At 48.2% G+C, this 27,780-nt stretch overlaps 53 non-coding genes across 53 annotated transcripts; all 53 read left to right on the top strand.

Moving 5' to 3' along the window:
* The first annotated feature begins 1,560 nt into the window (after window positions 1-1,560).
* Window positions 1,561-1,632, top strand: Trnaq-cug (transfer RNA glutamine (anticodon CUG)). Its single transcript has one exon. It is a non-coding gene; the product is annotated as a tRNA-Gln (tRNA).
* An 85-nt stretch (window positions 1,633-1,717) lies between these two features.
* Window positions 1,718-1,789, top strand: Trnae-uuc (transfer RNA glutamic acid (anticodon UUC)). The gene has a single exon. It is a non-coding gene; the product is annotated as a tRNA-Glu (tRNA).
* Window positions 1,790-1,800: 11 nt separating this feature from the next.
* Window positions 1,801-1,872, top strand: Trnaq-cug (transfer RNA glutamine (anticodon CUG)). Its single transcript has one exon. It is a non-coding gene; the product is annotated as a tRNA-Gln (tRNA).
* Window positions 1,873-1,957: 85 nt separating this feature from the next.
* On the top strand, window positions 1,958-2,029 carry Trnae-cuc (transfer RNA glutamic acid (anticodon CUC)). The gene has a single exon. It is a non-coding gene; the product is annotated as a tRNA-Glu (tRNA).
* Window positions 2,030-2,037: 8 nt separating this feature from the next.
* Window positions 2,038-2,109, top strand: Trnaq-cug (transfer RNA glutamine (anticodon CUG)). Its single transcript has one exon. It is a non-coding gene; the product is annotated as a tRNA-Gln (tRNA).
* Window positions 2,110-2,194: 85 nt separating this feature from the next.
* Window positions 2,195-2,266, top strand: Trnae-cuc (transfer RNA glutamic acid (anticodon CUC)). Its single transcript has one exon. It is a non-coding gene; the product is annotated as a tRNA-Glu (tRNA).
* A 165-nt stretch (window positions 2,267-2,431) lies between these two features.
* Window positions 2,432-2,503, top strand: Trnae-cuc (transfer RNA glutamic acid (anticodon CUC)). The gene has a single exon. It is a non-coding gene; the product is annotated as a tRNA-Glu (tRNA).
* Window positions 2,504-2,748: 245 nt separating this feature from the next.
* Window positions 2,749-2,820, top strand: Trnaq-cug (transfer RNA glutamine (anticodon CUG)). The gene has a single exon. It is a non-coding gene; the product is annotated as a tRNA-Gln (tRNA).
* An 85-nt stretch (window positions 2,821-2,905) lies between these two features.
* Window positions 2,906-2,977, top strand: Trnae-cuc (transfer RNA glutamic acid (anticodon CUC)). Its single transcript has one exon. It is a non-coding gene; the product is annotated as a tRNA-Glu (tRNA).
* Window positions 2,978-2,985: 8 nt separating this feature from the next.
* On the top strand, window positions 2,986-3,057 carry Trnaq-cug (transfer RNA glutamine (anticodon CUG)). The gene has a single exon. It is a non-coding gene; the product is annotated as a tRNA-Gln (tRNA).
* A 3,469-nt stretch (window positions 3,058-6,526) lies between these two features.
* Trnaq-uug (transfer RNA glutamine (anticodon UUG)) lies at window positions 6,527-6,598 on the top strand. Its single transcript has one exon. It is a non-coding gene; the product is annotated as a tRNA-Gln (tRNA).
* A 92-nt stretch (window positions 6,599-6,690) lies between these two features.
* Window positions 6,691-6,762, top strand: Trnak-uuu (transfer RNA lysine (anticodon UUU)). The gene has a single exon. It is a non-coding gene; the product is annotated as a tRNA-Lys (tRNA).
* Window positions 6,763-6,773: 11 nt separating this feature from the next.
* Trnaq-uug (transfer RNA glutamine (anticodon UUG)) lies at window positions 6,774-6,845 on the top strand. Its single transcript has one exon. It is a non-coding gene; the product is annotated as a tRNA-Gln (tRNA).
* Window positions 6,846-6,937: 92 nt separating this feature from the next.
* On the top strand, window positions 6,938-7,009 carry Trnae-cuc (transfer RNA glutamic acid (anticodon CUC)). Its single transcript has one exon. It is a non-coding gene; the product is annotated as a tRNA-Glu (tRNA).
* Window positions 7,010-7,017: 8 nt separating this feature from the next.
* Window positions 7,018-7,089, top strand: Trnaq-cug (transfer RNA glutamine (anticodon CUG)). The gene has a single exon. It is a non-coding gene; the product is annotated as a tRNA-Gln (tRNA).
* Window positions 7,090-12,071: 4,982 nt separating this feature from the next.
* Trnae-cuc (transfer RNA glutamic acid (anticodon CUC)) lies at window positions 12,072-12,143 on the top strand. Its single transcript has one exon. It is a non-coding gene; the product is annotated as a tRNA-Glu (tRNA).
* An 8-nt stretch (window positions 12,144-12,151) lies between these two features.
* Window positions 12,152-12,223, top strand: Trnaq-cug (transfer RNA glutamine (anticodon CUG)). The gene has a single exon. It is a non-coding gene; the product is annotated as a tRNA-Gln (tRNA).
* An 85-nt stretch (window positions 12,224-12,308) lies between these two features.
* Window positions 12,309-12,380, top strand: Trnae-cuc (transfer RNA glutamic acid (anticodon CUC)). The gene has a single exon. It is a non-coding gene; the product is annotated as a tRNA-Glu (tRNA).
* An 8-nt stretch (window positions 12,381-12,388) lies between these two features.
* Trnaq-cug (transfer RNA glutamine (anticodon CUG)) lies at window positions 12,389-12,460 on the top strand. The gene has a single exon. It is a non-coding gene; the product is annotated as a tRNA-Gln (tRNA).
* An 85-nt stretch (window positions 12,461-12,545) lies between these two features.
* On the top strand, window positions 12,546-12,617 carry Trnae-cuc (transfer RNA glutamic acid (anticodon CUC)). The gene has a single exon. It is a non-coding gene; the product is annotated as a tRNA-Glu (tRNA).
* An 8-nt stretch (window positions 12,618-12,625) lies between these two features.
* Trnaq-uug (transfer RNA glutamine (anticodon UUG)) lies at window positions 12,626-12,697 on the top strand. The gene has a single exon. It is a non-coding gene; the product is annotated as a tRNA-Gln (tRNA).
* An 85-nt stretch (window positions 12,698-12,782) lies between these two features.
* Trnae-cuc (transfer RNA glutamic acid (anticodon CUC)) lies at window positions 12,783-12,854 on the top strand. Its single transcript has one exon. It is a non-coding gene; the product is annotated as a tRNA-Glu (tRNA).
* Window positions 12,855-12,862: 8 nt separating this feature from the next.
* Window positions 12,863-12,934, top strand: Trnaq-uug (transfer RNA glutamine (anticodon UUG)). Its single transcript has one exon. It is a non-coding gene; the product is annotated as a tRNA-Gln (tRNA).
* Window positions 12,935-18,033: 5,099 nt separating this feature from the next.
* On the top strand, window positions 18,034-18,105 carry Trnaq-cug (transfer RNA glutamine (anticodon CUG)). Its single transcript has one exon. It is a non-coding gene; the product is annotated as a tRNA-Gln (tRNA).
* Window positions 18,106-18,189: 84 nt separating this feature from the next.
* Trnae-cuc (transfer RNA glutamic acid (anticodon CUC)) lies at window positions 18,190-18,261 on the top strand. The gene has a single exon. It is a non-coding gene; the product is annotated as a tRNA-Glu (tRNA).
* An 8-nt stretch (window positions 18,262-18,269) lies between these two features.
* Window positions 18,270-18,341, top strand: Trnaq-cug (transfer RNA glutamine (anticodon CUG)). The gene has a single exon. It is a non-coding gene; the product is annotated as a tRNA-Gln (tRNA).
* An 85-nt stretch (window positions 18,342-18,426) lies between these two features.
* On the top strand, window positions 18,427-18,498 carry Trnae-uuc (transfer RNA glutamic acid (anticodon UUC)). The gene has a single exon. It is a non-coding gene; the product is annotated as a tRNA-Glu (tRNA).
* Window positions 18,499-18,506: 8 nt separating this feature from the next.
* On the top strand, window positions 18,507-18,578 carry Trnaq-cug (transfer RNA glutamine (anticodon CUG)). Its single transcript has one exon. It is a non-coding gene; the product is annotated as a tRNA-Gln (tRNA).
* An 84-nt stretch (window positions 18,579-18,662) lies between these two features.
* Trnae-cuc (transfer RNA glutamic acid (anticodon CUC)) lies at window positions 18,663-18,734 on the top strand. Its single transcript has one exon. It is a non-coding gene; the product is annotated as a tRNA-Glu (tRNA).
* An 8-nt stretch (window positions 18,735-18,742) lies between these two features.
* Window positions 18,743-18,814, top strand: Trnaq-cug (transfer RNA glutamine (anticodon CUG)). The gene has a single exon. It is a non-coding gene; the product is annotated as a tRNA-Gln (tRNA).
* Window positions 18,815-18,899: 85 nt separating this feature from the next.
* Trnae-uuc (transfer RNA glutamic acid (anticodon UUC)) lies at window positions 18,900-18,971 on the top strand. Its single transcript has one exon. It is a non-coding gene; the product is annotated as a tRNA-Glu (tRNA).
* Window positions 18,972-18,979: 8 nt separating this feature from the next.
* Trnaq-cug (transfer RNA glutamine (anticodon CUG)) lies at window positions 18,980-19,051 on the top strand. Its single transcript has one exon. It is a non-coding gene; the product is annotated as a tRNA-Gln (tRNA).
* Window positions 19,052-19,136: 85 nt separating this feature from the next.
* Window positions 19,137-19,208, top strand: Trnae-cuc (transfer RNA glutamic acid (anticodon CUC)). Its single transcript has one exon. It is a non-coding gene; the product is annotated as a tRNA-Glu (tRNA).
* Window positions 19,209-19,216: 8 nt separating this feature from the next.
* Trnaq-cug (transfer RNA glutamine (anticodon CUG)) lies at window positions 19,217-19,288 on the top strand. Its single transcript has one exon. It is a non-coding gene; the product is annotated as a tRNA-Gln (tRNA).
* Window positions 19,289-19,373: 85 nt separating this feature from the next.
* On the top strand, window positions 19,374-19,446 carry Trnae-cuc (transfer RNA glutamic acid (anticodon CUC)). Its single transcript has one exon. It is a non-coding gene; the product is annotated as a tRNA-Glu (tRNA).
* Window positions 19,447-19,454: 8 nt separating this feature from the next.
* On the top strand, window positions 19,455-19,526 carry Trnaq-cug (transfer RNA glutamine (anticodon CUG)). The gene has a single exon. It is a non-coding gene; the product is annotated as a tRNA-Gln (tRNA).
* A 4,957-nt stretch (window positions 19,527-24,483) lies between these two features.
* On the top strand, window positions 24,484-24,555 carry Trnae-cuc (transfer RNA glutamic acid (anticodon CUC)). Its single transcript has one exon. It is a non-coding gene; the product is annotated as a tRNA-Glu (tRNA).
* Window positions 24,556-24,563: 8 nt separating this feature from the next.
* On the top strand, window positions 24,564-24,635 carry Trnaq-cug (transfer RNA glutamine (anticodon CUG)). Its single transcript has one exon. It is a non-coding gene; the product is annotated as a tRNA-Gln (tRNA).
* Window positions 24,636-24,720: 85 nt separating this feature from the next.
* Window positions 24,721-24,792, top strand: Trnae-uuc (transfer RNA glutamic acid (anticodon UUC)). Its single transcript has one exon. It is a non-coding gene; the product is annotated as a tRNA-Glu (tRNA).
* Window positions 24,793-24,800: 8 nt separating this feature from the next.
* Trnaq-cug (transfer RNA glutamine (anticodon CUG)) lies at window positions 24,801-24,872 on the top strand. The gene has a single exon. It is a non-coding gene; the product is annotated as a tRNA-Gln (tRNA).
* Window positions 24,873-24,956: 84 nt separating this feature from the next.
* Trnae-cuc (transfer RNA glutamic acid (anticodon CUC)) lies at window positions 24,957-25,028 on the top strand. Its single transcript has one exon. It is a non-coding gene; the product is annotated as a tRNA-Glu (tRNA).
* Window positions 25,029-25,036: 8 nt separating this feature from the next.
* On the top strand, window positions 25,037-25,108 carry Trnaq-cug (transfer RNA glutamine (anticodon CUG)). Its single transcript has one exon. It is a non-coding gene; the product is annotated as a tRNA-Gln (tRNA).
* Window positions 25,109-25,193: 85 nt separating this feature from the next.
* Window positions 25,194-25,265, top strand: Trnae-cuc (transfer RNA glutamic acid (anticodon CUC)). The gene has a single exon. It is a non-coding gene; the product is annotated as a tRNA-Glu (tRNA).
* Window positions 25,266-25,273: 8 nt separating this feature from the next.
* Window positions 25,274-25,345, top strand: Trnaq-cug (transfer RNA glutamine (anticodon CUG)). The gene has a single exon. It is a non-coding gene; the product is annotated as a tRNA-Gln (tRNA).
* An 84-nt stretch (window positions 25,346-25,429) lies between these two features.
* Trnae-cuc (transfer RNA glutamic acid (anticodon CUC)) lies at window positions 25,430-25,501 on the top strand. Its single transcript has one exon. It is a non-coding gene; the product is annotated as a tRNA-Glu (tRNA).
* An 8-nt stretch (window positions 25,502-25,509) lies between these two features.
* Window positions 25,510-25,581, top strand: Trnaq-cug (transfer RNA glutamine (anticodon CUG)). Its single transcript has one exon. It is a non-coding gene; the product is annotated as a tRNA-Gln (tRNA).
* Window positions 25,582-25,666: 85 nt separating this feature from the next.
* Window positions 25,667-25,738, top strand: Trnae-cuc (transfer RNA glutamic acid (anticodon CUC)). The gene has a single exon. It is a non-coding gene; the product is annotated as a tRNA-Glu (tRNA).
* An 8-nt stretch (window positions 25,739-25,746) lies between these two features.
* Trnaq-cug (transfer RNA glutamine (anticodon CUG)) lies at window positions 25,747-25,818 on the top strand. The gene has a single exon. It is a non-coding gene; the product is annotated as a tRNA-Gln (tRNA).
* Window positions 25,819-25,902: 84 nt separating this feature from the next.
* Trnae-cuc (transfer RNA glutamic acid (anticodon CUC)) lies at window positions 25,903-25,974 on the top strand. Its single transcript has one exon. It is a non-coding gene; the product is annotated as a tRNA-Glu (tRNA).
* Window positions 25,975-25,982: 8 nt separating this feature from the next.
* On the top strand, window positions 25,983-26,054 carry Trnaq-cug (transfer RNA glutamine (anticodon CUG)). Its single transcript has one exon. It is a non-coding gene; the product is annotated as a tRNA-Gln (tRNA).
* Window positions 26,055-26,139: 85 nt separating this feature from the next.
* Window positions 26,140-26,211, top strand: Trnae-cuc (transfer RNA glutamic acid (anticodon CUC)). The gene has a single exon. It is a non-coding gene; the product is annotated as a tRNA-Glu (tRNA).
* Window positions 26,212-26,219: 8 nt separating this feature from the next.
* On the top strand, window positions 26,220-26,291 carry Trnaq-cug (transfer RNA glutamine (anticodon CUG)). Its single transcript has one exon. It is a non-coding gene; the product is annotated as a tRNA-Gln (tRNA).
* An 85-nt stretch (window positions 26,292-26,376) lies between these two features.
* Window positions 26,377-26,448, top strand: Trnae-cuc (transfer RNA glutamic acid (anticodon CUC)). The gene has a single exon. It is a non-coding gene; the product is annotated as a tRNA-Glu (tRNA).
* Window positions 26,449-27,780: the final 1,332 nt, after the last annotated feature.

Below are 27,780 nucleotides of genomic sequence, written 5' to 3'. Positions count from 1 at the left end.
GCTATAATCCAAAATAATCACATTAACGATTTCAAACTGCAAGTAGCAGAGGTCAAGTTATTGGCTTATGCTGACGATGTGGCTGTATGCTGCAAAGATACGCAGAGTGTGTTGAATACTGTTAGTATCGTCAGAAGGTTTGGTGAAGTCACTAATAGCTTTGTGAACTGGCAGAAATGTTTGGGTTTTTGGCATGGAAGGTGGGCGTCTACCCCAGACCACTTTTCGAACGTAAGCTGGGTTACGACCACCAGTTAAGTACCTTGGCGCACCCCTTGATTGCCTACAAGGACAGTAGCGAATAGTGGAAGGAGCGGACAAGGAAATAAAGAAACAGCGGACAAATGGAACGCGGGCTACTTGTCAATATTTGCGAGAGCTACAGCATGCAACAGTGTTCTTGTCACAAAGATCTGGTACGTAATGCAGGTCCTACAGTGTTCTCGGATTAATGTGCAGAAACTGCACCGCGTGTTCGCTGTTTTCGTGTGGGCATCAAGCTGGGAGCGATGCAGCCGAGATAATCTATTCCGGCGTGTTAAGGATGGCGGTCTTGGGTTGGCGCACCTCTTCTTGCGTCAACTCGTGAACAGGTTCTTTTTCTTTCGCGATACGACTGACCCTTTTCTGCGCACCGTTATCCAAATGAGACTATCACGAGCCCTTCCCGAGTTTGTTGTTGGTACCGAAACAATGACAGGTCCAGTTCGTGGTTTCTTCCGGGAAATAGTTGATAGTCTTTCTTTTCTGCGTGCTCGTTTTTCAAATGCATATTTGTGGACTGTAAAACGGAAAAAGCTATATCGAGATTTGTGTGATAGTGTTTTGCTTGTACCCATGTACAGAGCCGTGTACAGTGGAGGCCCAGGCCTAGACGTTCTGAAAAGGGTGAGAAAGATGCCAGTGCAACCAGGCACCAAATCGTTCTTCTTTAAATTGCATACCGGTACTTTACACGTTAAAACATTTCTGGAAAAACATAAGTTCTATTTGCCATGGGGAACCAACTGCCTTATTTGTAGAAAACCGGAAAACATAGATCATGTCTTCATCCACTGTTGGGAGGGGGTCTATTTCTGGGACGTGTTGCAAAGAACCTTAAAAAAGGAGTTACCGATAGATCCCCAGGGAATCAGGTTTTTGCCTGTAAATGACGACGAAGGATTCCCGTACGACCTGATCATGCTCACGGGCCTCCACTGTCTATGGCGCTCGAGAATGGCGGGGTACCACTGTGACCCTGATGCCCGACCGGCGCGTGTATACTTCCGTGAATGTATGCAGAGGTACATAGAAGTACAGAAATCAAAACAACCTGTTCCCGAGTGGCTGTCCAGGGTTGAACCCCTGACAGAACTCAAGGAATTTTAATAGACAACGTCATGCCGCAGTAGCGGACCGCAACAAATGTATATATTGCTGTTTTTGTATAGTTTTCATTGCAATTTGTGTTGTTCTATGTCGAGGACTGGCAATAAAGAAAAAAAAAGTCTAGTGGCTAGGATACCTGGCTCTCACCCAGGAGGCCCGGGTTCGATTCCCGGCGTCGGAATGTTTAAGGGTCTCATGGTGTAACGGTTAGCACTTTGGACTCTGAATCCAGCGATCCGAGTTCAAATCTCGGTGAGACCTTTTATTTATTGTTTTGTCCTAAATTAAAATAAATTACTCAGCAGTGGCATTGATGGCACTGCTTTTACGCGTCGGTTGCCTCCGTTCCGGCGTGGTCTAGTGGCTAGGATACCTGGCTTTCACCCAGGAGGCCCGGGTTCGATTCCCGGCGTCGGAATATTTGGTTAGGGTCTCATGGTGTAACGGTTAGCACTTTGGACTCTGAATCCAGCGATCCGAGTTCAAATCTCGGTGAGACCTTTTATTGATTGTTTTGTCCTAAATTAAAATAAATTACTCAGCAGTGGCATTCATGGCACTGCTTTTACGCGTCGATTGCCTCCGTTCCGGCGTGGTCTAGTGGCTAGGATACCTGGCTCTCACCCAGGAGGCCCGGGTTCGATTCCCGGCGTCGGAATGTTTAAGGGTCTCATGGTGTAACGGTTAGCACTTTGGACTCTGAATCCAGCGATCTGAGTTCAAATCTCCGTGAGACCTTTTATTGATTGTTTTGTCCTAAATTAAAATAAATTACTCAGCAGTGGCATTGATGGCACTGCTTTTACGCGTCGATTGCCTCCGTTCCGGCGTGGTCTTGTGGCTAGGATACCTGGCTCTCACCCAGGAGGCCCGGGTTCGATTCCCGGCGTCGGAATGTTTAAGGGTCTCATGATGTAACGGTTAGCACTTTGGGCTCTGAATCCAGCGATCCGAGTTCAAATCTCGGTGAGACCTTTTATTGATTGTTTTGTCCTAAATTAAAATAAATTACTCAGCAGTGGCATTCATGGTACTGCTTTTACGCGTCGATTGCCTCCGTTCCGGCGTGGTCTAGTGGCTAGGATACCTGGCTCTCACCCAGGAGGCCCGGGTTCGATTCCCGGCGTCGGAATGTTTAAGGGTCTCATGGTGTAACGGTTAGCACTTTGGACTCTGAATCCAGCGATCCGAGTTTAAATCTCGGTGAGATGTTTTATTGATTGTTTTGTCCTAAATTAAAATTAATTACTCAGCAGTGACATTGATGGTACTGCTTTTACGCGTCGGTTGCCTCCGTTCCGGCGTGGTCTAGTGGCTAGGATACGTGGCTCTCACCCAGGAGGCCCGGGTTCGATTCCCGGCGTCGGAATGTTTAAGGGTCTCATGGTGTAACGGTTAGCACTTTGGACTCTGAATCCAGCGATCCGAGTTCAAATCTCGGTGAGACCTTTTATTGATTGTTTTGTCCTAAATTAAAATAAATTACTCAGCAGTGGCATTGATGGCACTGCTTTTACGCGGCGATTGCCTCCGTTCCGGCGTGGTCTAGTGGCTAGGATACCTGGCTCTCACCCAGGAGGCCCGGGTTCGATTCCCGGCGTCGAAATGTTTAAGGGTCTCATGGTGTAACGGTTAGCACTTTGGACTCTGAATCCAGCGATCCGAGTTCAAATCTCGGTGAGACCTTTTATTGATTGTTTTGTCCTAAATTAAAATAAATTACTCAGCAGTGGCATTGATGGCACTGCTTTTACGCGGCGATTGCCTCCGTTCCGGCGTGGTCTAGTGGGACTATTTCTGAGAAGCGCTTTAGGCTTCTCGGTAGAAAGCGTCTACACAGACGAGGGTGGTCGACTAATTGTTTGCGATGTGTGTTTTGCTGATTTGAAATGGCGGATTATTTGCTTGTATGCACCCAATAAGGTGAACGAGCGCAAGGCTTTCTTTGAAAGTGTTGAAGCCCATTTGCAGTGTGATGAAATTGTTGTGATGATGGGTGATTTCAATTGCGTCTGTAACGTAAAAGACAGGGTTGGAAGCCCGCCTATTCATGATGCAAGTGCGCGGTACTTGAATGTGGCGATAGAAAACTACAATTTAGAGGACGTTGGGGGTGTGATGGCCAATGCAGATACGACACCATTCACCCATTATCAGCGAAATAGTCACGCCAGGTTGGATCGCGCCTACATATCGGCAGATCTAATACCACTGTGTAATCTATATGAAGTGAGCCATGTTTCCTTTTCTGACCACAGCTTAGTTATTTTTGCTGTTGGCCCGAAAAAGTCGACTGGTTTCAACTGGGAATTGTGGAAATTTAATGTGAAGCTCCTTGAAGATGAATCATTTTTGATCGGCGTTAATGATAGACTTCAAGTATGGTTCAAAACACAACACAAAAGTCATGCAGAAGCGTGGGAGCATTTTAAACAAGAAGTCAAAATGTTCGCTATAGAAAGGTCCGGTGCCTTGCGACGAGAGGAAAAGAAAAAAGAAGTAGAAATGCAAACGAATCTAAATTTTTATTTATGCCTAGAAAATAATAGCCCTGGAAGGTATGCGAAAGAAATAAAGGAAATTAAATCCCAGTTGGAATTAGTCGAAGCTGAAAGATATAAAGGTGCGGTCATACGAGCACGCGCGGAAAAGTTATGGTGCGGCGAACAGCCGACGAAGCGTTCACTCGGTGACGAACGAGCTTATGCCTCGCGGAATGAGATAACAGCCGTAACATATGGCAGTGTGGTTGTACGAGACAAAGAAACCATACACCGGGCCTTTTATGAGCATTACTGCGAACTGCTAGGGCATTAGCCTATTCGGGAAGAAGGATTTGATAATGAATTCTTGCCACTATTGCCAAGCCTTGAGGGTGAAGTAACGAAAAGGCTTGAAGAATCAATCACTGTAGAAGAAATAAAATGGGCGATTGACGCGCTCAGCTCCGGAAAAACGCCAGGGCCAGACGGTCTTAGCTCCGCTTTCTACCAAGCCTTTAAGCAGGACATAGCCATTCCCTTACATAAAGTAATTACGGAAGCGTATGAGAACTGTGTGCTCCCTCCTTCTTTTCGTCAGAGTCACGCGGTGTTGATACCAAAGTCTGAAGACACTCACGCATTGTTGTCGGTACGGGCGTACCGCCCGATAAGTCTCACAAACACAGATTATAAAATATACACCAAGGTTCTTGCACAGAGACTCCAAAATGTGATACAACAATTAGTAGGGCCCCACCAGACTTGTGGCATAGGAGGACGATCTATTGTCACCAACGTACATGTAGCGAGAACAATATTGGAAAGTTGTGACGCTTTCTCAGATAGGGTGGCACTGTTGCAACTTGACCTGGAGAAAGCGTTCGATAGACTGTCGCACGAAACACTTTTTCTTGTTTTGGAACATGCCAACATAGGTTCTGTTCTTCTGCAAGGTGTTAAAATGTGTTACGATGGGGTATCTACAAAACTAATAGTTAACAAACAGCCAACGGCTATGATAGAAGCTAAGTCCGCTCTGCGCCAAGGATGTGCCTTATCGCCTTTACTTTTTGCCTTATACATTGAACCATTTTGCTTAAAGGTTATTAGTAGTACTATCATAAGGGTATTTTCGATGGCCTCCAGAGAAGTAAAGATTTTAGCCTACGCGGACGATATCGCCCTATTCTGTCGAGACAAGGAAAGCGTCTCTAATGCAGTAGAGGTAGCAAACAGATTCTGCAAGGTCACCGGAAGTGCGATAAACTGGAGCAAATCATTGGGAATCTGGCATGGTAATTGGAACGATAAAGCAGAATTTTTTGAAAATATGCAGTGGTCCGTGACACCTGCGCGGTACCTTGGAGTACCGCTACAACACTACCGTGATACAAATGATTATTGGAAAGAAGAAGTAGAGCAAGTTAAAGTTAAAGCAACAAAGTTTGGAGGTAGGAATTTGTCGATTTTTGCGCGATCAACAGTATGCAATCTTTTTCTTTTTGCGAAAATATGGTATGTGCTGCAAGCACTGTGCGTGTCAAGAATGACCATCCAAAAGATACACAGAGCATGTGCTGTTTTTATATGGGGATCCACATGGGAGAGAACCAGTCGCACGAATTTATTTCGATCGGTGAAGTCTGGGGGCCTTGGGCTGGTGCATTTGTTTTTGAGGCAAGTTGTCTCGAGATTTATTTTCCTGCGAGATCAGAAGGATCCCTTTTTGCGAACAGTGTGCCAAGTACGTTTACGAGATGTGTTACCTCAGTTTATCGTATCCTCAAGATCGGCAAATGGTGCAAGTCTCTGCGGCTTTTTACGGGAGGTAGCTTGGTCCGTGGAATTCTTGTGTGCTCGCTTTTCATTTGATTATCTTGCTATTGTTGGAAGGAAAAAATTGTACAAGGACCTAGTAGATATTTGTATGCCGGTTCCTTTGTACCGTTCTATGTATTCAGCGACCACAGGAGTGTATTGAAGCGAGTGAAACGGATGCCAGTGCGGTCTGGGGTCAAAACTTTCTTCTTCCAACTGCATACTGGAACTCTTCCCGTCAAGCCTTGGCTACAACAAAAAGGCCTTTTTGTGGCGTGGTCCCCAAACTGCATCTTGTGTATGAAACCCGAGACAATAGAACACATTTTCTTGGATTGCTCGGACGCACTTTTCCTGTGGGACATTCTGCAACGTACACTGAAAAAGGATTTACCTGTCACACCGTATGGCATCCGTTTCCTTCCAATTGAGAGTGAAGATGGTGTTCCTTATGACATGTTTATGGCGCTGACTCTACACAGCTTGTGGAAAACGCGCATGGATGTCAGGCATGAACGTCTGGTTATTCGCTCAGCTAGGGAGCATTTTATTGAAAGTATTTTGTTCTTGCGCGAGGCTTGCAATGCAAGACTAGCTAAGCCTGAATGGGCAACTTTGTTAGATGTACTCGTCTGTCTAAAGCGTTTTTAACATAGTACGCCAGCCAACTTACGGCAGGCGTTTATACCACCAGAGCATTGTAAATATCATATTTGCTTCATTTGTATGTGTGTTTGTATTTTTGTCAAAGAACGGCAATAAAGAAAAAAAAAAGGCGTGGTCTAGTGGCTAGGATACCTGGCTTTCACCCAGGAGGCCCGGGTTCGATTCCGGGCGTTGGAATGTTTAGTTTGGGTCTCATGGTGTAATGGTCAGCACTTTGGACTTTGAATTCAGCGATCCGAGTTCAAATCTCGGTGAGACCTCTCCCTCTTTTTTATTGCTCTGGATTATCGATTATCAACAATTACAGAGCATTCGCATTGACGGAATCAACCTGCGGCACGGCTTTCTTCGTTCCGGCGTGGTCTAGTGGCTAGGATACCTGGCTTTTACCCAGGAGGCCCGGGTTCGAATCCCGGCGTTGGAATGTTTAGTTTGGGTCTCATGGTGTAATGGTCAGCACTTTGGACTTTGAATTCAGCGATCCGAGTTCAAATCTCGGTGAGACCTCTCCCTCTTTTTTATTGCTCTGGATTATCGATTATCAACAATTACAGAGCATTCGCATTGACGGAATCAACCTGCGGCACGGCTTTCTTCGTTCCGGCGTGGTCTAGTGGCTAGGATACCTGGCTCTCACCCAGGAGGCCCGGGTTCGATTCCCGGCGTCGGAATGTTTAGGGGTCTCATGGTGGAACGGTTAGCACTCTGGACTCTGAATCCAGCGATCCGAGTTCAAATCTCGGTGAGACCATTTATTTATTGTTTTGTACTAAATTAAAACAAATTATTCAGCCGTGGCATTGATGGCACTGCTTTTACAGGTCGGTTGTCTCCGTTCCGGATTCCACTTCCGGCCACCGTAGTGTACGGTCGTGTAATGTCGAGCTCCTTTGGAGCAGCGAATGCGGCCCAGCAGGGCCGCGGAAACAGGACAGATGCCCAGGAGTCTAAAGACTATGACATTATTTTGCCTCAACTGCCATCAGGTTCTTCTGTTTTAAATACTTTATTCCTTCACGGCAGCGTGAAAGCCAGGCCTTTTCGAGCTGAGGACTTCCGAGACACTTTGAATCGTCTGGAATTGCTTCCCGAGGTGGTTGCCTTGGGGGCGTTTCAGATGAATCACGTATGGGCGGTGACCTTCAAGAATGCGGAAGGAATGAAAAAGTTGCTCGCAGTCACCGACCTGACTGTCAAGAAGTCACCGCTGCCTCGTGATAGATCCGAGCACCCATACTGTGCGCCTAAGGCTTTATTGGCTGCTTTACCACATGCCTGATGAAGACGTGCGCACCGCTCTCGCACCGTATGGGAAGGTGACGGATGTTTGCAGAGAGCATTGGCGTGTACCAGGACTCGGCGATAAAGGCTCTTCAACACGGACGGTTAGTCTGCAACTAAAGGCTGGCCTTACTTTGGACGACCTGCCACACCAGCTACGAGTGTCTGGCATTATGGCCCTTGTTGTTGTACCTGGAAGGCCGCCGCTTTGTCTGCGGTGCCAGCGAACAGGGCATATTCGCCGAGATTGCCGCGTCCCAAGGTGCAAGCTGTGTCGGCGCTTCGGACATGATGATAGCCAGTGCGCTAAGACCTACGCGAGCGTGGCCAGCCAAAGGAGCCGGGAGGACCCCGCAGAGCACATCATGGACGAGGTGGACGCGGCGGAGGCAGAGGGAGACAAGGTCAGCGAGCCTATATCTCCAGCAGTTGAAACTTCCGAAGGAGAGAATGTGAAAAGTGTTCAAAGTGAAAATGGTGATGTGCCATGTGTACAGCAGGAAACGGCCACCCCAACGTGCGTGGGCAAAGACGCCCCTGACACCGCTCCGCCCTCACCGGGTAATGACGAAGAAGACATGGACGTCGCAAGCAGCTCGTCTGCGAAGCGGCCCCACGGGCAAGTCTCCGACGGCGACGACGGTTCCAGTGAGAAGGTGCAGGAGCCACCCAGAAAAGACATTCCGTACCGCCGTTCATCCTTTAAACCAAAGCCTAACGTTCCGCCGGATTCCCATCCGACGGTAACGAAGGCGCCCCCGTAATAACGAGGGCGTCGTCGAGCAATGCTGTTGTGCAAGGTGAGGGACGGACTCTCTACATTGGTAAAGTGTGGCCGTCTTTGTTTTTTGTTATTATGAAAGGTTCTCGCACTACTGCGAATCGGCAAAATGCAAGGATTTAGTTAACCTAGAGGCCCAGTTCTCTCTTTCGGAATAAACAACAAAACAAGGATGGATTCAAAATCAAAAATAGCACTACGCATTGGTACGCTTAATGTCCGAGGCCTCGGGGCCAGAAGGCGGCAGTACCAGGTCAGCCGGTTATTGCACGACAATGATTTGGACATAGTCGCTCTACAGGAAACAAAAATTGAAAGTGAAGAACGAACGGATCGAATGCTCGAACCATTTAGAGCTCGATACAATGCTTGCGTTTCTCACGCTGTCGGTAATTCCGGTGGCTGCGTTTTGCTATTGCGGAAATCTTTAGAAATTGTTGTGCAATCTGTATTTGTTTGTCATGAAGGTCGAATGATCGTGTGTGATTTCTCGCTCTGGGATGCTGAATGGCGGGCAATTTGCATATACGCCCCAAATAATGAAAGAGAACGCCGCGACTTCTTTGAAAATCTAGAAGTGTATATGAAATCTGAGCGCTATGTCATCTTGCTGGGAGATTTCAACTGTGTTTGTTTACTGAAGACCGCAATAGCTACTCGCTAGTTCGTGATCACAGTGCGCTTTTTTTGCTCGCAGCAGTCCAAGAGCATGAATTAGAGGATGTTGGTGCTATGTTTCGCGGTGGAATGCAGACTGTGTTTACGCATTTCCAAAGGGGCAGTCACGCTCGATTAGATCGAGCATATGTATCAGCGAGACTGGTTCCGTTGTGCAGTGGCTATGATGTGAGCCACGTATCTTTCAGTGACCATAGTCTCGTTATGTTCTCCCTTGGCAAAAGAAAAGAAAACCGATCTTTCAATTGGGACTTATGGAAATTCAATGTCAAGCTTCTGGACGATGCAACCTTTCTCGAGTTTGTAAACGTTCGTTTACGAGAGATGCTTGCTTGTGAATCCGGAGGGTTCATAACGATGTGGGAAGAATTTAAACAGGACTTTAAAATAACAGCCATTGAAAGGGCCTCTATATTACGCTATAATGAAAAAAGAAAGGAAAATGAACTCCGAAGTAAGCTGAACAAAATGTTGTCGATAAAATGCGCACAGCCAGGCGAGTTGTCAAATGAGATAAGGAACGTAAAAAATGAGCTTGAAATCCTTGATGTCGAGAGATATAAAGGGTCAGTCATACGTGCACGCGCAGAGCATTTGTGGCTGGGGGAAACGCCCACAAGAAGGGCTTTGACCGAAGAGAAAAGATACGCGTCACAAAATGAAATAAAAGAAATTGAATATGGTGACGTACGTAGTAGCGATAGTGATACAATACAGCGTGCCTTCACCGAACACTACCGAGAGTTGTTGAGCTGCAAAGGACTAGTGGAAGCTGGTTTTGACATGGAATATCTGCCTTTAATGCCGAGGCTAGATGAGGACGTAAAAACCGTTCTTGAGGAACCCATTACCTTCAGTGACATCGAAAGAGCAATTGATGAATTGAAACCTGGAAAAGCGCCAGGACCTGATGGCCTAGGCGCGGCTTTCTATAAGGTATTTAAGCATGAACTAGCAGTCGTTTTACACCATGTTCTAGCGGAGGCTTATGAAGTAAAATATATGCCACCATCTTTCCGGAAAACCCATACCGTCCTGATTCCGAAAACCAACGACCCTTTAAAGCTTCTCTCAGTAAGATCGTACCGCCCCATAAGTTTGTTAAATGTCGACTACAAAATATTTATGAAAGTGTTAGCAAGAAGGTTGCAGTCAGTGATGACATCAATAGTAGGCCCACATCAAACATGTGGCATAAGAGGCCGGTCGATACTGAATAATATACATGTGGCAAGAAGTATTCTTGAGTGTTGCGATGCATGGGAAGGCAGAGTGGCAATGATGCAACTTGACTTGGAGAAGGCTTTCGATCGTGTTGTACACAGTGTGCTTTTCTCTATTCTAGAGCATGTGAATGTTGGCAACATTATACTAGAAGGATTGAAACTATGTTATGAAGAGTGTAGCACGAACTTGATAGTAAACAAACAGCTCTCTGGGGAAATTAAAATTTGTAGAAGTATAAAGCAAGGATGTCCGGCTTCGTCACTTCTCTTCGCAATTTACTTGGAGCCTTTTTGCTTAAAGTGATACACAGTGACAAAATAAGGGGATTCCGCTTAATGACGAGTGAAGTGAAAATTCTCTCGTATGCAGATGATGTTGCCGTCTTTTGTGGGGACAAGGAAAGTGTTAGCGAAACTGTTCAACAAGCTCGAACGTTTTGCAAAATGTCTGGAAGCGTTGTTAACTGGGAGAAGTGTAAAGGTTTCTGGCATGGAAGCTGGGATGAGAAGCCCAATGTCTTTGAAAACCTACAGTGGACAGTCTCGCCCCAAAAATATCTAGGAGCACCTTTAAACTGGTATGATGATCCTTCAGAATATTGGAAAGAAGAGATTGAACGGGTGCGCACGAAAACCACCAAATGGGGAGGAAAAAATTTATCCATATTTACTAGGTCAACGATTTGCAATACGTTCCTTGTTGCACGAATTTGGTATGTGTTGCAGGTGATTGCTATGTCACGAGCTAGTGTGCAAAAATTTCACAGGATCCTTGCAGTATTTGTATGGAATTCAACATGGGAGCGCACGAGCCGACTAAACTTGTTTCACTCCCTGAAAAGGGGAGGGCTTGGCTTAGCCCATCTTTTTCTGAGGCAGATTGTCTCAAGGTTTATATTTTTGCGGGACCAGCACGACCCTTTTTTGCGTGCAGTGCTTCAAGTGAGATTGCACAGCGCCATTCCTGAGTTTATTGTGTCTTCGTGTGGGGTTACAGGAAGTAGTTTGTGCGGGTATCTACGCGAAGTTGTAAGCGCTTTCAAAATTCTTAAAGTACGTTTCTCGTTAGATTATCTCACCTTCGTATCAAAGAAACAACTGTATAAAGATCTACGTGACGTCATGCTTCCAGTGCCTCTTTATCGAAACATGTTTTTTGTCAGTGCGGGTAAGGACGTTTTAAAAAGAGTTAAAAGAATGCCGGTTCGACCGTCTGTGAAAACTTTCTTTTTTCTACTTCATAGTGGTACGCTCCCAGTCAAACCTTGGCTGCAGGAAAAGGTTTTTTTTTTGTTCCCTGGTCAGTTGACTGCCTTTTATGCCGAATGACGGAAACAGTACTCCATATATTCCTCGACTGTTATGATTCTATATTTCATTGGGACATTCTCCAGAGAACGCTGAAAAAGGATTTGCCCCTCACACCATATGGGATTCATTTTCTTCCAGTAAACAATGATGAGGGCGTACCATATGACATGTTCATGGTATTAAGCCTGCATAGTATCTGGAAAACCAGAATGGCATTCAAACATGCAGAACCTGTTGTAAGAACGGTAAGGGAAAACTTCATTGAAAGTATTGCCTATATGCGTGATGTGTACCAATCAAAAGATGAACAGCCAACATGGTTTCCCGTACTTAATGACCTAGTGTCATTAAAGCCCTTTTAGTCGTGCCGCGTCAACAAGCTATTGGTTGGCGCTTTTAGCATTTTTTATGTTGGGTTCCGTGTTGTATGTTGTTATGGAAATAAAGAAAAAAAAAACCGGCGTGGTCTAGTGGCTAGGATACCTGGCTCTCACCCAGGAGGCCCGGGTTCGATTCCCGGCGTCGGAATGTTTAAGGGTCTCATGGTGTAACGGTTAGCACTTTGGACTCTGAATCCAGCGATCCGAGTTCAAATCTCGGTGAGACATTTAATTGATTGTTTTGTCCTAAATTAAAATAAATTACTCAGCAGTGGCATTGATGGCACTGCTTTTACGCGTCGATTGCCTCTGTTCCGGCGTGGTCTAGTGGCTAGGATACCTGGCTCTCACCCAGGAGGCCCGGGTTCGATTCCCGGCGTCGGAATGTTTAAGGGTCTCATGGTGTAACGGTTAGCACTTTGGACTCTGAATCCAGCGATCCGAGTTCAAATCTCGGTGAGACCTATTATTGATTGTTTTGTCCTAAATTAAAATAAATTACTCAGCAGTGGCATTCATGGTACTGCATTTACGCGTCGATTGCCTCCGTTCCGGCGTGGTCTAGTGGCTAGGATACCTGGCTCTCACCCAGGAGGCCCGGGTTCGATTCCCGGCGTCGGAATGTTTAAGGGTCTCATGGTGTAACGGTTAGCACTTTGGACTTTGAATCCAGCGATCCGAGTTCAAATCTCGGTGAGACCTTTTATTGATTGTTTTGTCCTAAATTAAAATAAATTACTCAGCAGTGGCATTCATGGTACTGCTTTTACGCGTCGATTGCCTCCGTTCCGGCGTGGTCTAGTGGCTAGGATACCTGGCTCTCACCCAGGAGGCCCGGGTTCGATTCCCGGCGTCGGAATGTTTAAGGGTCTCATGGTGTAACGGTTAGCACTTTGGACTTTGAATCCAGCGATCCGAGTTCAAATCTCGTTGAGACCTTTTATTGATTGTTTTGTCCTAAATTAAAATAAATTACTCAGCAGTGGCATTGATGGCACTGCTTTTACGCGTCGATTGCCTCCGTTCCGGCGTGGTCTAGTGGCTAGGGGCTTCCGGCAGCCGAGCTGAGCGGACGCAGGATGGCAGGCCCTTCAGGGGTGGCTATAGCGGCACGTTTCGGCCGCGGTAACAGGTCTTTTGACGTTGAAAACGATTACGAAGTTGTACTGCCAAACCTGCCGACAGGACGAGTTGTTTTGAATACTGTTTTTTTACATGCGGACGTCCATTCCCGGCCATATCGAGTGGAAGACTTTCGCGACACACTGGCCCGCCTGACGCTGCTCCCCGAGGTTGTTGCCTTGGGGGCGTATCGTATGAGCCATGTGTGGGCAGTGACGTTCAAGAATATGGATGCAGTGAAAAGGATCCTGGCCCTCGGAGACATCAAGGTCAAAAACTGCCGCTGCCTCGTCATCGACCCGGCAAACCAAGATGTGCGGATGAAGGTACATTGACTGCTTCACAATGTACTTGACAAAGATTTGCGACGTGCGTTTGCAGCGTACGGGCAAGTGACTGAAATCAGCAGAGAGCGTTGGCGGGTACACGGCGTGACCGACAAAGGCTCGACGACCCGTCTGGTAACCCTCAGGTTGAAGGTGGGCCTTAAAATTGATGACCTGCCTCATCAAGTGAACGTAAGCGGCGAGCAAGCCCTTGTTGTAGTGCCGGGAAGAGCGCCCATTTGTCTACGCTGCCGAGGAAAGGGGCACATTCGTCGTGACTGCCGTGTGCCACGTTTCGGGGGCTGCCGGAGGTTCGGTCATGAGGAGCACGACTGCACGCTCTCCTATGCCAGCGTCACCGGGCCCGTGGGTGGTGATGACTCGTCCGAGCTACTCATGGACGATCGTGACGCCGAAGACGCAGCAAGTTCGGGCAACGGAGCGCTAGCGACGACAGACCTGGCCAAAGTAAGTGGGCCGAACGCGACAACGGGGCAACAGCCCGCTGACCAGCCGTTGGAGCCACAACCAGAGATTGCAACAGCCTCAGAGAGGCCAGAATCGTCTGAACCTCCCAGCAAGGAGCCGGACGCTACCGCCGGACAGGACAATATGGACCAGAGCGAGAACGCAGCCGGCGGCCTGGCCGGCAAGCGCCCTTGGGATGAAGGTAGAGACGAGACAAGTACTTCCGATAGCGGCGGTGGTGGGGAACCACCGACAAAGGCAGTAGGGAATAGGCGTCCATCTTTCAAACCGCGGCCGACAATTCCGGCCGGCCCGCGGGCAGAGGCCAAGCCGCCTCTGCAGTCTACACCACCTGGGTAGGTGAGACTGTTCCCGGAAGGACTTTATAGCGTAAGAGGCAAATGTCAGTGTTGCATGTGAGCCGCGATGAAAAACGCGAGAATGGCTGAGACACCCACATTCACCTATTTAAGTCGTGCGATTTTCGTGTTTTCTGGTGAGCATTTGCGTGAGGTAGAGACCGTATGGTAGCCCTGCTCATAACGACAACATGCCCTATAAATTAGAAACAGCCTTACGCGTAGCAACGCTTAACATTCGAGGGCTGGGGTCTAGGAGGCGGCAGTATCAGTTGCGCCGCTTGTTTCTCGAGAACGACGTTGATATTGCCGCCGTGCAGGAAACAAAAGTTGAGTCCCAAGAGCAGACAGACCGCATGGTTTTGCCTTTCCGCGACCGCTACAATGTATGTGTCAGCCATTCTCATGGTACATCCGGTGGTTGTTTACTTCTTTTGAAGAATTCAATTGGTATTGCTGTAGAGTGTTTATATAATGATACGTTAGGGCGATTAATTGTGTGCGACTTTTCTTTTTCTGGCGCGAGTTGGCGGGTTGTTTGTGTATATGCACCAAATAGAGAGCAAGAGCGCAAAACGTTCTTCGAAAACCTTGAAGTGCACCTTTCGTGTGATAGGACAATTATTTTTCTTGGAGATTTCAACTGTGTTTGCACTCCCGAAGATAGGGCAAGCAAAGTGCCGGTGCGCGATTGTAGTGCCTTGTTTTTGAATGCAATAGTTCACGAGCGAGAGTTAGATGACGTAGGATGTGTGCTGTCTCAGAGTACTCAGTACACACATTACCAGCATAACAGTCAGGCGAGGCTTGACAGAGCCTACGTGTCAACAGCATTACTTCCCTTGTGCCGAGACTATAGTGTTATGCATGTTTCTTTCAGCGACCATAGCCTAGTTATGTTTACCATCAATAAAAAAGAAAAGCAGAGATTCAATTGGGACCTATGGAAGTTGAACGACAAGCTACTTGATGACGACACGTTTGTAGAGAACGTTAACATTGAATTAGACAAATTACTCAAGTGTAGCACGGGAAGTTTAATTTATACATGGGAGTGTTTTAAAAAAAAGGTAAAAATTGACGCGATCGAAAGGGCATCTTGTATAAGACATAGCCAAAGGAAAGAAGAAAAGCAGTTGCAGTGTCAGTTAGATTTTTTACTCTGTCAATAATGCGTGCCACCGGGCATGCGCAGTAAAGAAATTAAAGACGTTAAACGAAAATTGGAGACTATAGACGTAGAGAGATATAAGGGAGCTGTGGTGCACGCACGCGCCGAGAGGCTTTGGTGTGGCGAGATGCCCACGAAACGTGCACTGGCAGGCGAAAAGAGCTATGCAACTAAAAACGAAATCAAGGCGATAGAATATCAAAACGTCGTCACAAACGACAAATCGATGATTGAACATGCGTTTGTGGATCATTATCGCGAATTGTTAGGAAGCATGAAAGAGGGTAGTGGCACATTCAGGGATGAATTCTTAACACTTATGCCGCAACTCGGTGACGATCTAAAAGCAAGTTTAGAGGCACCTCTCACTGTTAAAGAAATTGAAACATCGATTGAAAAAATGACACCTGGAAAAACACCTGGTCCAGATGGCCTAAGCGCAGCATTCTATAAGAAACATAAGACCGCTGTGGCAGAAGCCTTATGCGCTGTTTTACATGAGGCTTACGAAAAGACAGAGTTACCAGCATCCTTCAGAAGGTCGCACATTGTGTTGATTCCGAAAACTGACGATCCCACAAAACAACTGTTTGTTGCATCATATCGACCGATAACCTTAGCGAATGTTGATTACAAACTTTTCATGGGTGTGTTGGCCAGGCGACTTCAAACTGTTATTAAAGAAATAGTAGGACCACATCAAACCTGCGGCATCAAAGGAAGATCTATAACGACGAATATTCACATTGCAAGGAATATTTCGGAATGCTGCGAGGATTTTGAGAGTAGGGTAGCGATGCTACAGATAGATCTCGAGAAGGCATTTGACCGCGTGACTCACGAGATACTTCTGTGCATTCTCGACTACGTAAAAGTGGGATCTGTGGTTTTGGAGGGGGTACGAATGGCGTACACAGGATGCACTACGAGGATTGTAGTCAATAAGCAACTCAGCGAAAGCATTCCGGACTTATCAAGTGTCAAACAAGGATGTCCCGCGTCAGCATTACTCTTCGCTATCTATTTAGAACCACTTTGTCAAAAAATGCTTCAGAATGAACGAGTTCGTGGTTTCCGCTTGATGGCCGCGGAAGTCAAAGTGCTTGGTTACGCAGATGATATCGCGGTCTTTTGTAATGATCAAGAAAGTGTCACAGTGGCGATAAGTGATGTCAAGGCATTCTGCGAGTGTACCGGTAGTAGAATTAATTGGAATAAATGTCTAGGTATCTGGCATGGAAACTGGCGAAGAACGCCCTCATTGTACGAAAACGTCACTTGGACGGTAACACCCGAAAAGTACTTAGGCGTACCGCTCCAACACTACCGGGACACAACAGAATATTGGAACGATGAAACAGAGCAGCTACGCGTTAAGACGCAAAAATGGGGAGGTCGAGATTTTTCCATGTTTACGCGCGCAACGCTGTGCAACACATTTCTTGTTTCGCGAGTGTGGTATGTTCTTCAAGTGTTATCTATGACACGTAATGCTGTTCAAAAGCTACACAGAGTGATGGCAGTATTTGTGTGGGCTTCTACATGGGAAAGAACGAGTCGCACAAATTTGTTCCGCTCTGTGCGCAGTGGGGGAATTGGCCTGGTCCATCTGTTCTTGCGGCAGATCGTGGCTAGGTTTATTTTTTTACGCGATCAAGGCGATTGCTTCTTGAGAACAGTGTTACATGTGCGGTTGTCAAATTATTTGCCAGAATTTATTGTTTCAACGGTCCATGTCGAACAAAGACGACCAAGGGGTTATATGCGCGAGATCATTGGGGCTTTCGAAATCCTAAAAGTACGCTTTTCGATGGAATATCTCTCTGGTGTTACACGAAAGAAATTATACAGGGATCTTATAGAAGTCATGTTGCCATTGCCTGTTTACCGATCACTGTACCCAAGAGGTCCCGGAGACGATGTTTTGGGCAGAGTCAAAAAGATGCCTGTGCGACCATCAGTCAAAACCTTCTTTTTCAAGTTACACAGTGGCACACTCCCTACCAAACCTTGGCTGCGATAAAAAGGCATATTTGTTGCCTGGTCTGTAGACTGCATCATCTGCAAAAAGCCGGAGACAGTTGAACACATATTTCTGGATTGTAGTGATGCAGTCTTTCTCTGGGACATCCTTCAGAGGACCTTGAAGAAAGACTTGCCCGTAACACCGTACGGCATCCGTTTTCTGTCTGTCAAAAACGTAGGGGGTGTGCCCTACGATATGTTCATGGCACTCGTACTCCACAGCGTGTGGAGGACGCGGATGGCCGTGCGCAACGAGGACCTGAATCCTCGATCGGCACGAGAGAATTTCATCGAAAGTGTAGAATACTTGAGAGAAGTGTACAAAGTTCAAAATGAGAAGCCGGAGTGGTACCCCCTTTTGGGGGAACTGTCTTTGATGAAACGATTGCGTTTTTAACCCCTCACGTGCTGAAAGTTATGTGACAGCACTTTTATATGTGACAATGCACTGTACATGATTGTTTTAGATGCCAAGTAGGCAATAAAGAAAAAAAAAGTCTAGTGGCTAGGATACCTGGCTCTCACCCAGGAGGCCCGGGTTCGATTCCCGGCGTCGGAATGTTTAAGGGTCTCATGGTGTAACGGTTAGCACTCTGGACTCTGAATCCAGCGATCCGAGTTCAAATCTCGGTGAGACCTTTTTTTATTGTTTTGTACTACATTAAATTAAATTATTCAGCCGTGGCATTGATGGCACTGCTTTTACACGTCGGTTGTCTCCGTTCCGGCGTGGTCTAGTGGCTAGGATACCTGGCTCTCACCCAGGAGGCCCGGGTTCGATTCCCGGCGTCGGAATGTTTAAGGGTCTCATGGTGTAACGGTTAGCACTCTGGACTCTGAATCCAGCGATCCGAGTTCAAATCTCGGTGAGACCTTTTATTTATTGTTTTGCACTAAATTAAAACAAATTATTCAGCCGTGGAATTGATGGCACCGCTTTTACACGTCGGTTGCCTCCGTTCCGGCGTGGTCTAGTGGCTAGGATACCTGGCTTTCACCCAGGAGGCCCGGGTTCGATTCCCGGCGTCGGAATGTTTAAGGGTCTCATGGTGTAACGGTTAGCACTCTGGACTCTGAATCCAGCGATCCGAGTTCAAATCTCGGTGAGACCTTTTTTTATTGTTTTGTAGTACATTAAAATAAATTATTCAGCCGTGGCATTGATGGCACTGCTTTTACACGTCGGTTGTCTCCGTTCCGGCGTGGTCTAGTGGCTAGGATACCTGGCTCTCACCCAGGAGGCCCGGGTTCGATTCCCGGCGTCGGAATGTTTAAGGGTCTCATGGTGTAACGGTTGGCACTCTGGACTCTGATTCCAGCGATCCGAGTTCAAATCTCGGTGAGACCTTTTATTTATTGTTTTGTCCTAAATTAAAATAAATTACTCAGCAGTGGCATTGATGGCATTGCTTTTACGCGTCCGTCGTCTCCGTTCCGGCGTGGTCTAGTGGCTAGGATACCTGGCTTTCACCCAGGAGGCCCGGGTTCGATTCCCGGCGTCGGAATGTTTAAGGGTCTCATGGTGTAACGGTTAGCAGTCTGGACTCTGATTCCAGCGATCCGAGTTCAAATCTCGGTGAGACCTTTTATTTATTGTTTTGTCCTAAATTAAAATAAATTACTCAGCAGTGGCATTGATGGCATTGCTTTTACGCGTCCGTCGTCTCCGTTCCGACGTGGTCTAGTGGCTAGGATACCTGGCTCTCACCCAGGAGGCCCGGGTTTGATTCCCGGCGTCGGAATGTTTAAGGGTCTCATGGTGTAACGGTTAGCACTCTGGACTCTGAATCCAGCGATCCGAGTTCAAATCTCGGTGAGACCTTTTATTTATTGTTTTGTCCTAAATTAAAATAAATTACTCAGCAGTGGCATTGATGGCATTGCTTTTACGCGTCCGTCGTCTCCGTTCCGGGCGTGGTCTAGTGGCTAGGATACCTGGCTCTCACCCAGGAGGCCCGGGTTCGATTCCCGGCGTCGGAATGTTTAAGGGTCTCATGGTGTAACGGTTAGCACTCTGGACTCTGAATCCAGCGATCCGAGTTCAAATCTCGGTGAGACCTTTTTTTATTGTTTTGTACTACATTAAATTAAATTATTCAGCCGTGGCATTGATGGCACTGCTTTTAAACGTCGGTTGTCTCCGTTCCGTCATTCTGCTTCCGGCCACCGAGCGTGACGGTTCGTGAATCATGGCCTCTCCCGGGGCAGCGACAGCGGTCACTTTTGGCCGCGGAAACAGGACGAACGACGAAGAGAAGGATTACCCTTTTATTTTGCCGCAACTGCCTAAAGGACGAGTGGCTACTAACACGGTGTTTTTACACGGGGATGTACGAGCAAGACCATACAGGGTCGAGGACTTCAGAGACGCCCTCCTGCCGACGGGCTTGCTGCCTGGTGTGGTATGCATAGGGGCGTACCAGATCAATCACGTGTGGGCGGTGACCCTTAAGGATGCGACCACCACGAAACGGATGGTGGCCCTGAAGGAACTTCAAGTGAAAGGACGACGGTGCGTCATCGTCGACCCACAGGACCAGCAGGTGAAGCTTCGGCTTCACTGGCTGCTGTATGGCGTTGCCGACGACGACGTCCGGGTGGCGTTTGCGCCTTTCGGCAACGTGGACGAGGTAAGCCAGGAGAAGTGGCGTGTCCAAGGTATGGGGGACAAGACCTCTACCACGCGGACCGTGCTCCTCAAGCTGAAGACCGGCGTCAAGGTAGAGGACCTGCCACATCAGGTCCGCGTCGGCGGAGAGCTCGCTTTGGTGGTCGTTCCCGGTCGGCCCATGCAGTGCTTGCGCTGCCAGGGCACTGGGCACGTCCGGCGAGAGTGTAAGGTGCCGCGCTGCTCCCGTTGCAGACGTTTTGGGCACGTCGACGCCGACTGCGTGAAGACGTACGCTACAGCGACAGGCCCAGCAGTGAGTGAAGCGGCAGCTGAAAATCTGATGGACGCATCCGAGGCTGAAGACGCCGCTAAGGGAGCCGGAGACCAAGTTACGCCAGTGAAAACAAGTACCGCGACAGTGCCGGAGGGCGCTGAAGCCAAGGTGGACGAAGCTGCTGAGCAAGTGACTGGGCCGCCACGGGTCGACACGGAAGCTGTCCTTCGAAAGGAAGGGGCGAGTGAAGGCGAAAGCGATGATGACGATTCAGAAATGGAACAGAGCGAGGCTGCCAACGACGGGGACCGGGCTGCTAGTCTCGGTGCAACCTTCAAGCGCCCCCGAGACGACGCCGGAGACAAGGATAACGCAGCATCCAGCACCGCGGATGGGCCGCCGGCAAAAGCGCCTCTTGGGAGGCGTTCGGGTTTCAAACCCAAACCGAATGTTCCGCCCAAGAGAAGGCCTGGGGACAAAGCGCAGCACACCACCAACAACGCCGGGAAGCCGGGCGGCTCCGGAGGCGGCTAGCCGAGGGCTAGTCGTGAAAGGTAAGCACCATGCTCCGGGCCTACTTCATTCTTTAGTACAGCATGGCACCTGACCCGTCTCTCAGTATTGCCACACTAAACGTGCGAGGCTTGGCGGCTAGCCGTAGGCAATGTCAAGTCCTACGGTTGATCACTGACTACGACATAGACGTTTTAGCTGTCCAGGAGACCAAGGTAGACGGCGAGGAAGAGACCGGGAGCATGGTGCGGCGTTTCACGACTAGATATTATGCGGTCGTGAGCCACGCGGTAGGGACGTCCGCTGGATGTGACCTGTTTGTTAAGAAGTTACGAGACCTGGTTGTTCAAAGTGTGTTTTCATGTCAGTCGGGAAGGATTGTTATTTGCGATTTTGTTTTTTGTAAAGTTGAATTCCGGGTTATATGCATATATGCGCCAAATGGTGTAGAAGAACGTGCATTATTTTTTTCGAATCTTTTTCAGTATATTAGCAGTGAAAAGTGCATGCTTTTGTTGGGGGATTTCAACTGTGTTTTGAGTGCTCGGGATAGATGCAATAATGGTGGTATCCGCGATAAAAGCAGTCATATATTGTCTAGGCTGATAAGCGAAAGTGAACTAGACGATGTATGTGAGTGTCTGGAGGGGGAGCGGGAAGTGAGGTATACGCGATTTCAAGGCAGCAGCCATGCGCGGTTAGACCGCTTGTACATGTCACAGAACATGATTCCAATGTGCCACAGTTATTCTGTTGCACCTGTGTCGTTCTCAGATCACTGCTTGGTGATGTGTACCATAGGAATGAAGAAGAAGAGTCAATCTTTTAACTGGGATCAATGGAAAATGAATGCCTTACTACTAAAAGACGCGCCATTTGTAGACGCAATTCATGAGGCCGTTATGGAAGTAAGCGATGAATGTATTGAAACAATAGCAGAGAAATGGGAATGGTTCAAACAGAAGGTAAAAATGAAAGCAATAGAAAGATCGAGCTGCCTAAAGTTTGAGAGGGAAATGAAAGAACGAGACTTACGAAAGATACTTAATCAGCTGATAGCGCTGGAGTGCGAAGAGCCAGGGGCGTATAAGCAAGATATGCGAACCATCAAAGAAAAAATCGAACAGTTGGACAAAGAACGCTATCAAGGTGCGATTGTGCGCGCAAGAGCAAACGCATTAGTAGCGGGGGAGACGCCCACCAAAAGAGCGCTTGGACTTGAAAAAGCTCATGGTCGACGTAATCATGTCGATAAAATCTCGTGGAATGGCACACTCGTCGACGATAATAAGAGCATAGGCCGAGCGTTTTTAGAGTATTACCAGTCACTGTTTGCATATCAAGAAGCCAATGTAGATGAGTTCAAAAGGGTCTTTCTCAGTCGCATGCCGCGATTGAGTGACGACACGAAGGACCTATTAGAAGGCAATATAAGAGAACACGAAGTCGAAAAAGCAATAAATGATTTGAACAATGGCAAATCACCCGGACCTGACGGTCTTAGCGCGTGTTTTTATAAAGCCTTCAAGAAAGAACTGTCGCCCCTGCTAACAGATCTGTTTAACGCAGCGTATGTGAACAAAGCTTTGCCGCCTTCTTTTGGTAAAGCGCATACCATCTTGATACCTAAGAGTGACAAAGCGGAGAAACTTAGGCTCGTGACATCTTATAGGCCGATATCTTTAACCAATGTCGACTATAAGATTTTCATGAAGGTTTTGGCAGCCAGACTTCAAAGCGTCATCAAAGAAATAGTCGCAGACCACCAAACGTGTGGGATCAAAGGGAGGTCAATTTTTACGAATATTCACACGATGCGGTGCGTGCTCGAGTGCTGTGACATCACTTACGATGGCGTCGCAGTGCTCCAGCTTGACCTAGAGAAAGCTTTTGACTGTGTGTCTCATGATATTTTGTTTGCCATTCTGGATCACGTTAATGTAGGTGCCATCATCACTGAGGGAGTGGCATTGGCGTATCAGAACTGCACAACACGCTTAATTGTGAATAAATCATTGGGGGCCCCCATTAACGTCATGCGTTCTGTGCGTCAAGGCTGCCCCCTCAGTCCTCTTTTGTTTGCAGTTTACATTGAAACGGTGTGTTTGGCGATAACTGAGAATCATCAAATACGCGGTTACAGCTTGGCAGCCACAGAAGTCAAGCTCCTAGCATATGCCGATGATATCGCCGTGTGTTGTACAAACAGAGAAAGCGTAACGGAAACAATACGCGTGGTGAAGCAGTTTTGTGATGTTACGGGCAGTAAAGTGAACTGGGATAAGTCCCTCGGTTTGTGGCACGGAGAGTGGTCCTCGGCCCCGGACAACTTTGCGAATGTGAGCTGGGTGAAAACCCCTACCAAGTATCTCGGTGTTCCCTTGGACAGCTACAAACAGAGCGAGGAATACTGGACGAACCAAATAAAAGAAACAAGAGAAAAAGCTGACAGGTGGAAAGGCATCAACCTGTCCATTTTCGCAAGGGCAACTGTATGTAATTTATTTTTCATTACAAAGTTGTGGTACGTCATGCAGACGTTATTTTGTTCAAGGGAAAATGTGCAAAGGTTGCACAGAGTGTTCGCCGTTTTTATCTGGGACTCTAACTGGGAAAGATGTAGCCGAACAAATCTGTTCAGGAGGGTGAAGAAAGGGGGCCTGGGCTTGGCGCATCTTTTTGTACGACAGCTTGTCAATAGATTTTTGTTTTTTCGGGATGTGAGTGATCCTTTTCTGCGTACGGTATTACAGCTCAGATTAAGAGCTGCGCTGCCGGCACTCATTGTTAGTACCAATAGTATGCCAGGAACGATTCGCGGCTATATTAAAGAAGTAGTCGATAGTGTGCGCTTTCTTTCAGTGCGTTTTTCTTTCGATTATTTATCCGGCGTGAAAAGAAAGACATTATATAAAGATGTATGCGATGTTGTATTTCCAGTGCCATTGTACACAGCGATATACAGTGGAGGACCAGGACAGGATGTCCTTAAACGGGTGAAAAGAATGCAGGTACCTACTGGAGTAAAAACATTCTTTTTTAAGGTACACGCAGGAACACTGTCTGTGAAAACATTCATGGAAGAACGTGGCTTCCTTGTACCGTGGGGCTCACACTGCTTGATTTGCAAGCAACCTGAAACCATAGATCATGTGTTCTTGCATTGCTGGGAAGGTGTCTACTTCTGGGACATCCTAAAACGCACAATCAAGAAGGAGTTTCCGTTGAATCCGCATGGGATCAGGTATCTAGCGATAAAGAATGAGGACGGAGTTCCATACCACTTAATAATGCTCCATGGCCTCCACTGTTTATGGCGGGCACGGATGGCTGGGTACCATTGCGACCCAGACGCTAGGCCGGCTCGTATCTATTTTCGAGACAGTATGTCTCGCTTTATTGAAATAAAGAAAACACAAGATTGTGTTCCCGATTGGCTGTCGAGGCTAGCACCTCTGACGGCATTAAGAGTTTTAGTTCGACAACGCCAGTCCATGTTGGACTGCTGGCTTTCATGTTTTTCAATATGTTTTGTAGTTATTTTTGTGATATTGTTCTGTAGTTTGTGCTCTGTACATTGTCAAAGACCGGCAATAAATAAAAAAAAAGTTGTCTCCGTTCCGGCGTGGTCTAGTGGCTAGGATACCTGGCTCTCACCCAGGAGGCCCGGGTTCGATTCCCGGCGTCGGAATGTTTAAGGGTCTCATGGTGTAACGGTTAGCACTCTGGACTCTGAATCCAGCGATCCGAGTTCAAATCTCGGTGAGACCTTTTATTTATTGTTTTGCACTAAATTAAAACAAATTATTCAGCCGTGGAATTGATGGCACCGCTTTTACACGTCGGTTGCCTCCGTTCCGGCGTGGTCTAGTGGCTAGGATACCTGGCTTTCACCCAGGAGGCCCGGGTTCGATTCCCGGCGTCGGAATGTTTAAGGGTCTCATGGTGTAACGGTTAGCACTCTGGACTCTGAATCCAGCCATCCGAGTTCAAATCTCGGTGAGACCTTTTTTTATTGTTTTGTAGTACATTAAAATAAATTATTCAGCCATGGCATTGATGGCACTGCTTTTACACGTCGGTTGTCTCCGTTCCGGCGTGGTCTAGTGGCTAGGATACCTGGCTCTCACCCAGGAGGCCCGGGTTCGATTCCCGGCGTCGGAATGTTTAAGGGTCTCATGGTGTAACGGTTAGCACTCTGGACTCTGAATCCAGCGATCCGAGTTCAAATCTCGGTGAGACCTTTTATTTATTGTTTTGTCCTAAATTAAAATAAATTACTCAGCAGTGGCATTGATGGCATTGCTTTTACGCGTCCGTCGTCTCCGTTCCGACGTGGTCTAGTGGCTAGGATACCTGGCTCTCACCCAGGAGGCCCGGGTTCGATTCCCGGCGTCGGAATGTTTAAGGGTCTCATGGTGTAACGGTTAGCACTCTGGACTCTGAATCCAGCGATCCGAGTTCAAATCTCGGTGAGACCTTTTATTTATTGTTTTGTCCTAAATTAAAATAATTACTCAGCAGTGGCATTGATGGCATTGCTTTTACGCGTCGGTTGTCTCCGTTCCGGCGTGGTCTAGTGGCTAGGATACCTGGCTCTCACCCAGGAGGCCCGGGTTCGATTCCCGGCGTCGGAATGTTTAAGGGTCTCATGGTGTAACGGTTAGCACTCTGGACTCTGAATCCAGCGATCCGAGTTCAAATCTCGGTGAGACCTTTTATTTATTGTTTTGTCCTAAATTAAAATAAATTACTCAGCAGTGGCATTGATGGCATTGCTTTTACGCGTCCGTCGTCTCCGTTCCGACGTGGTCTAGTGGCTAGGATACCTGGCTCTCACCCAGGAGGCCCGGGTTCGATTCCCGGCGTCGGAATGTTTAAGGGTCTCATGGTGTAACGGTTAGCACTCTGGACTCTGAATCCAGCGATCCGAGTTCAAATCTCGGTGAGACCTTTTATTTATTGTTTTGTCCTAAATTAAAATAATTACTCAGCAGTGGCATTGATGGCATTGCTTTTACGCGTCCGTCGTCTCCGTTCCGGCGTGGTCTAGTGGCTAGGATACCTGGCTCTCACCCAGGAGGCCCGGGTTCGATTCCCGGCGTCGGAATGTTTAAGGGTCTCATGGTGTAACGGTTAGCACTCTGGACTCTGAATCCAGCGATCCGAGTTCAAATCTCGGTGAGACCTTTTATTTATTGTTTTGTCCTAAATTAAAATAAATTACTCAGCAGTGGCATTGATGACATTGCTTTTACGCGTCCGTCGTCTCCGTTCCGGCGTGGTCTAGTGGCTAGGATACCTGGCTCTCACCCAGGAGGCCCGGGTTCGATTCCCGGCGTCGGAATGTTTAAGGGTCTCATGGTGTAACGGTTAGCACTCTGGACTCTGAATCCAGCGATCCGAGTTCAAATCTCGGTGAGACCTTTTATTTATTGTTTTGTCCTAAATTAAAATAAATTACTCAGCAGTGGCATTGATGGCATTGCTTTTACGCGTCCGTCGTCGCCGTTCCGGCGTGGTCTAGTAGCTAGGATACCTGGCTCTCACCCAGGAGGCCCGGGTTCGATTCCCGGCGTCGGAATGTTTAAGGGTCTCATGGTGTAACATTCTGCTTCCGGCTTCCGAGCTTAACGGATCGCGGTATCATGGGCTCCACTGGAGCGGCTAATGCGGCTGTCAGCCGCGGCAACAGGCCTTTGACTGAGGATGATAAGGGCTACCAGATTATTTTGCCACGACTACCAACAGGACGCATCGTATTAAATACGGTTTTTTTGCACGGCGACGCTCGTGTTCGCCCGTTCCGTGTAGAAGATTTTCGGGACGCGCTTCAAGCTGTTGGTATGCTCTCGGGCGTCGTCGCCCTTGGAGCGTACCAAATCAACCATGTGTGGGCGGTGACGATGAACACAGCCGAGGCTTCCAAAAAGCTGGCGGCGCTGAAGGAGCTGCAGGTCAAGGGGCGTCGCTGCCTGGTGATCGACCCGAAGGAACAACAGGTGAAGCTGCGTCTCCACTGGCTTCTGCACGGTGTTGAAGACGAGGACGTGAAGACGGCGTTGGCCTCCTTCGGCAAAGTGACCGAAGTGACCCGCGAGCGCTGGCGAGTGGATGGCGTCTCTGACAAGGGCTCAACGACTCGAGCAGTGCTACTGCAGCTCAAGTCTGGGATGAAGGTCGACGACTTGCCCCATCAGATACGCGTCGCCGGGGAACTCGCGCTTGTGGTCGCCCCAGGTCGCCCTATGCAGTGTCTGCGCTGTCGGGGTTCTGGCCACGTACGACGAGAATGTAAGGTTCCCCGTTGCTCCAGGTGCAGGCTTTTCGGCCACGCCGACGCGGACTGTGTACGCTCTTACGCAGTAGCCGCGGGTTCGGCAGAGAGCGAGCCTTTGACATCAGAGCACATGATGGACGTCATCGAGGCGGAGGACGCGGCCAAGGGAGCCGGAAGCGGCAACGTGGCGGCAGAAGCGAGCGAGACGACCACCCCGACGAAAGGAGGACGGGATGATGTCCCTACCCCCACGGAGCCAGCAGCAACTCTCGGGAGCGTGACGGAGAGCCCGGCAGAGAACGAGAGCCCCCAGCAGGCTACTGACGCTACTCTGGCAGCAGAAGATAGTAGAGCACTGCACGGGCTCGGGCTTACCCGAAAGCCCGGGCCCGGCCCGGCCCGTGGGCCAGGCCGGGCCGGGTAGAGCAGTTTTTTCACGGGCTCGGGCCGGGCTCGGGCACGGCGGGTGCTTTTTGACCCGGGCCCGGGCCGGGCTCAGGTTTTTTGACGCGGGCCCGGGCCGGGCTCGGGCTTTCTGCGAGTTATTGTCGGGCTTCTCAACTCTGAAAAACATGTATTTTTCGGTCCGGGTTCGGGTCGGTTTTGAGCCGGGCTCGGGCCGGGCTCGGGCTTAAG

Source organism: Dermacentor silvarum, chromosome 7 (genome assembly GCF_013339745.2).
Source record: "Dermacentor silvarum isolate Dsil-2018 chromosome 7, BIME_Dsil_1.4, whole genome shotgun sequence".
Classification (NCBI taxonomy): domain Eukaryota; kingdom Metazoa; phylum Arthropoda; class Arachnida; order Ixodida; family Ixodidae; genus Dermacentor; species Dermacentor silvarum.
The sequence above is the reverse complement of the archived record's forward strand: the minus strand, read 5'-3'. Positions and strand labels throughout refer to the sequence as shown.